Raw genomic sequence first — 5,967 nt, forward strand, 5'->3', positions numbered from 1 at the left:
GTAACTCGATGATTGGCGTACATTTTGTTAGCCAATGGTATAGATGTAAAATAATTGTCCATCGTCACGTTTCGCCTGTTTTGTCAGTCGGTCGAATCAATCGTAACAGCACATTCTCCGCATCATGGGGTACTTGATATGGCCCAGTAGGCTGTTAGCCTGAATATAATTCCATGTATAAAATGTTCTTGCATCATAGAGCACATATACCTTGATGCCATATTTTTCAGGCTTGTTTGCTTTATACTGCCTGAATTTGCAACATCCACGGAATGGTTCTAACATCTCGTCTATCGTTGTCAATGCACCGGCACTCTAGTTCTTCTTGTAAACATCCACAAATTCGTCTCAAATATTTCTCTAATTGGTGCCAGATAATCTGTTTCCTTGCTCTGAGTACTCGTAGATTTGTCGTCAAAACGTATAGCTTCGAGAAGTGTGTGGGACCTTCGTTTGCTCCTCGACGCAATAAAGAAATCCGGTGCAGTCCCATCAGTGGCACATAGCTCATCAGTATTGAGATGCTGTGCCTTTTTCACTCCTGCGAGATATAATACACCAAATAAACAGATAACTCTGAAATCTGTCCGTGGGCTGTCTCGAGCACTCCGTGAATAAGATGCTGCCATTCTGCCAAGCTCTTGGTTTGTGTATCCCACAATGCGTCCAATTACACTATCTAGAAAAAATAATTTCCAGCATTTTAAAATTGTTTTCGAATTTTTTGCTACACCCTTCACACCTGAAAGCTGTGTTACAGTATTCTGACGTACAGTTTTTGTTGGAGGAGCGTGTTGCTTCAACCATTCTGTTATTCCATCCTTACCAAGAAAGGTTTCACTATCTGTATATTGAGAAACAGCTGTAGCAGAAGTACCAGATTCGCTGTCTGATTTCTTCATGCTCAGAGGGTGCGTCAGTATCTGATGCCAGACCCTCTATGTAAATATCCTCGTCTAGTGATTCATCCCTCCACATCAATCTCTGTTCCTCTGATGTGAATTCTTCCCTGAAAAGTTTTATATATTTTCCCACCCGCAGAGAATGTCATGTACTCTGTATAAACAATTGCTTCATTTACTTCGTAAAACCCAATAAGAATACTTACTTTTCTTATAAAAGACCTAACGTACGCTGAACACTTACAGGAGAAAACAAAGGAACACAGCCACATGTTACAAGAAACAGGCTAAAAGTGAAGCAAGGCGGTATTCCATGAAAAGAGACGTAATTGTTACGTAAAGACTCCCGTGTTATAAAATATCTAAAACTGCTCACCACTTCAAATGATGACACAACTAGCAAGCTATTGTTGAAATTCGATTGTCGAGTCACAGATTATTTGAAGCACGGGATATGAAAGAAAGCATTTCTAGATCTTCAGTTCATTAGCTTTGAAATGTGCTGGAATATTTAACGAAAATCATAAATGTTAGATTTTTTCTAACAACGCGAGTGATTGTGGGTTAACTCGAGAGTTCTTTTCCCTTCTGACACTGTCTATACCTCTTCTGCGCATTCGTAGTACTATGGATTCATTTGTGTCGATTCCCCTCCGTTCCTCATCAATCCCTGGAATTTCACCAAGTATAGATGACAAAGATAAGGGATAAACTGGATCTGAAATTCTCCTATGCAAGTGAATTTGTACCAATTCTTTTCTGAAGGCTCGAAAAAAATCTCCAAATCTCGCTGCATCGTTTCTGTTTCCGAAATAACCAGGTGTAACTTGACTATTTATTCCTGTGACTTTCATCATTTTGTATTTCGGAAGACACATCTTATTTACAAATTACAATACTAACATTGCATTTTGTTTTATTGTAAATGTGATCATCTCATGTTTCATTTTACCTCCTGTTTCTTCGTCAGCTCCCCCCGTCAAAATATAAGCTAGAAATCTTGGCCCTCGGCACGCGGGAGACCACGGTTATTTTTTGCGGTATGCGGGAAAAGAATGTAAAGCGGTTTTTTATGTTCTTTATCTCGTCTGAGACTTAGAACTTATTTTTCTTACGCAGTCCAACGACAGTGTTTTATAGTGAATAGTGACGTAAATTAAATGAAACAATGATATGTGGATATCGAAAGAAGAAGCGTAAAAAATACAGTCACGGTCATGTCTTTGTCAGTTACACGGGCGGTTTTAGCTAGAACTCATTTATTTTTTAAATAACGCGAAAAGTTGCAACCATTGTGAATTTAAATGGTAATGGTAAATTACAGAAAATTTAATTTAGTTTAAAGTCGTAAATTTTACAGTTGGCCGCGCTCTCACATAAACGCAGTTCGGCTCTCATACATGTAATAATGAATGCGCCGATCACAATAGCAACAATACTGAGAAATTAAACAGTGGAAAATCCAGGATGGAATGTAATAATATTATGAGAAGGAAAGGTGCTACTCACCATATAGCGGAAATGCTGAGTCTCAGATAGGCACAACAAAAAGACTGTCATCAAATAAGCTTTCGGCCATTAAGGCCTTTGTCAACACTAGACACACATACGTGCGCGCCCACACACATACACACTCACGTAATCGCAACTGGATTCAGTTGCCTTTGACTGTAGTAACGCCTCTAGTTGCGTTTACGCGAATGTGCGTTGTGTGTGCCCTTCTCATAATATTGTTACGATTCTGAGAAACGTATTTTCTCACTATGTTTACATATGATTTCCGAAACAAGATTTCGTAAACCAACTTCCGAATACCGCGTCTGGTTCATCATGTAAACACTCCAATATCGATTCTGGATATACGATTTTAGTTCAAAAGGCTCTGAGCACTATGGGACGTGACATCTGTGGTCATCAGCCCCCTAGAACTTAGAACTACTTAAGCCTAACTAACCTAAGGACATCACGCACATCCATGCTCGAGGCAGGATTCGAACCTGCGACCGTAACGGTCACGCGGTTCCAGACTGAAGCGCCTAGAATCGCACGGCCACACCGGCCGGCTACGATTTTAGTTGCCCGATTTCCTCTTCCACAATCGATTTTCGGTAGCACGTAAACGCACAAAGATTTTTAAACGTGCTTGGATTGTTAGTTTAAATCTAGTTTTCAGAAAATTTCAGATAATGTGGGCGGAGTGACTTTTTGTGTAGTGAAGGAGAAGTAGAAATATTCGACTGATCATCGATTTTGACATTTCATTGATAATATTAAATACATATTATTCTTATTCGTTTTTTTTCGGATTGAGCTAACATCAATGCAATATCAGTATTGATAAATATTATTGTTATAAACCTTTACGCCATTGTCATTGGGGAGGGGATGGGGGCACAGTGAGCAGTGGGGTTCAATGAGAAATTGACTGTATATTAAGTATATGACTGTCAGGACACCATCATAGTTTTGCACAGGTAACCTCCAGTCTCTGATCATGTAGGAGATTGTGAAAACCAGATGGCTGAATGATGCTGAAGTACTGAAATTGTGACTCTTGTGTTTTTCTATCTTCCTCTGCAAATTTTGCCATGTCTATAGTAAGTGTTTCTACTTCTTCATTGCCGGCCGGGGTGGCCGAGCGGTTCTAGGCGCTACAGTCTGGAACCGCGCGACCGCTACGGTCGCATGTTCGAATCCTACCTCGGGAATGGATGTGTGTGACGTCCTTAGGTTAGTTAGGTTTAAGTAGTTCTAGGTGACTGATGACCTCAGCAGTTAAGTCCCATAGTGCTCAGAGCCATCTGAACCATTTTTACTTCTTCATTTGGTAGAATCCAAACATTGAGAAGTAAGTAGTTATCATGGGCATTGTCTCTTCATATCATTTGAAATACAGAATTACAACGTCTGATTGTGACTGAATAAATGTGTTTAATTATGTTGATGGTGTATGGGTCAGAGTGAGCAGTTGTTTCTGGGGCACAGAGAGCATGAATGCAGGAAACAAAAATGGCTTCCTACACAGAGAGAAAAAGCGCTTTTTGTGTATCAGTTCTCGAAGAAATGAAGGAAGATGTGAATAGTGTAATTTTGGACGGCTTGAAAGTTATGGCGCCAGCAAAACAGTACAATATCCCTAGATGGACTCTTGAAAGTAAGACAACAGCTCACCATAGAAGAAAGAGGATTGACAAGAGTTCTTATTGATGCTCCAGAGAAGCAGGAGTTTTTAGAATGTGATAATAGGAAGAAAAACAACCAATAAGCTTATTTCTAAAAATGTGAGAAGGCAGCTTCAGCCAGAGTGGAGCCAATGGAGGCTCTGCTACTTTTCTGATGAATGACACTAATGAAAATTCGAGTCTTCACGATGAAGAAGAATTTAATGTGGAAAGTGAGCTCGAAGAGAACGACTATGTTATTGTGATAGAGGCAACCAAAGGAATTCCACCTTTTATTAGCATGTGCCAATCAGTTCTGTGTCACGTCTCCCCTACGTCTAATTACTCAGTGCCAAATATACAGTAGCTTTGTAGCATTTGTTAATCAGTACCTAGTTATTGAGGGTCTGCCGCTTAATATTTACATGCTATTTAACCCTCTTACGAATCAAAAGTTTTATATTTTCGCCATTCTACTGTTCCCGACTCGTAGCATGGTGAGTCTTAGTTTTGTTTCGAAAGGACTTGACACCTCCGACATACGGTACTTTTATTGTTCCAGCTGTCATAATATGTGCAACAATTAAGAATATTGGAAACGCTACTTTAGCTCGCTGTTAGGAAATGACAGTTGATAAGTCACTATGCAACACCTGAGTCACAAGTACGGCGAATACTGAAATGTATGTGCTTTGAATTATGCAATCATTACGGATATTGTTGATAGCAATTCGGAATTAAATATTTTCATACATTTCTGTTGAAATCTCCGTGGCTACTTGGAGACACATGATTACGCAACAGGAAAAGAAACAAAAACGATTTTTTACCGCTCGTTTCACTAGTTGCGTATTTTTTCGACCAACATTTAAGAACATTAGGCGATAACCAGAAACCTAGAGCGCAAAAATAATTAGATGCTGAAACAATTAGCAAAAATAGTGTACTTTCTGTGTTTTTTCTTAGTTTCGTCCAGTTAATTTTATCGATCCACACATACTCTCTCTAGACGCAGTAATGAATAATGAATAATGAACGAATGATTCCAACAATCGATGCAAAACTGAATGTTTGGCGAAACAAAGGAATGATTATCGTAATTTATTCGATTCTTTTCAGATGTTTCTCATTCAGTTTTTTTTTTCTTTTCATTGTTCACCGTGTTGTATGTTATGTTCAGCCGTTTTGTTCCGAATATGCATTTTATGTCAGCTTGTTTCATAACAACATGAATTCCCTGCAATGCCACTTTCACTGCGAAACATGAAAATAAAAGGATTAAATTAGACTATATGTTTAGATTGGCCACGTAATAGCATATTAATTAAAGGTGGACCAGATCATCTTTCGCAGGGTGCCGGAACATGTCACGCAGACCGATAGTAAAGGTAGCAAGTAAATGGCGGAACATTTGTTAATGAATCTGGAACTAGAATCTGTAGCATGTTTGAAAGGATACAAGCGAGGAATAGTGAACTGCGTATGCGGCAACAGTTACAGTAAAAATTATAGTTTCGAAACGAATAGGGGCAACACAGCGAAGTCAGCGCGTAAGCTGTAAATGTTGCCGTATGTCAGGATGGCCGAGCGGTCTAAGGCGCTGCGTTCAGGTCGCAGTCCACTTCTGTGGGCGTGGGTTCGAATCCCACTTCTGACAAAATATTTTTTTAATATAAAACGAAGGTTCTTACTCAAACCCCTTTGAATAGTTGATAAACATACACAGTACTGCAACGTGCTGTCTATATTGCTCATTGTGGAAATGACAGTTCCGTTTCAGCCGCGCTCGCGAGTGGCCGCTGTTAACTGTTGCACTGCACTTCAGTGTTTACATCGCTGTACTTGTGCTTCGCCGAGTGCAGTCCGTCCGTTAATCTCCGTGTTCGTTCCTGTTCCTTGTGATC

The 5,967-nt window shown here is 39.7% G+C and overlaps 1 non-coding gene across 1 annotated transcript; it reads left to right on the forward strand.

Moving 5' to 3' along the window:
* Window positions 1-5,636: 5,636 nt before the first annotated feature.
* On the forward strand, window positions 5,637-5,720 carry Trnal-cag (transfer RNA leucine (anticodon CAG)). The gene has a single exon. It is a non-coding gene; the product is annotated as a tRNA-Leu (tRNA).
* Window positions 5,721-5,967: the final 247 nt, after the last annotated feature.

This window comes from Schistocerca cancellata, chromosome 3 (genome assembly GCF_023864275.1).
Source record: "Schistocerca cancellata isolate TAMUIC-IGC-003103 chromosome 3, iqSchCanc2.1, whole genome shotgun sequence".
Classification (NCBI taxonomy): Eukaryota; Metazoa; Arthropoda; class Insecta; order Orthoptera; family Acrididae; genus Schistocerca; species Schistocerca cancellata.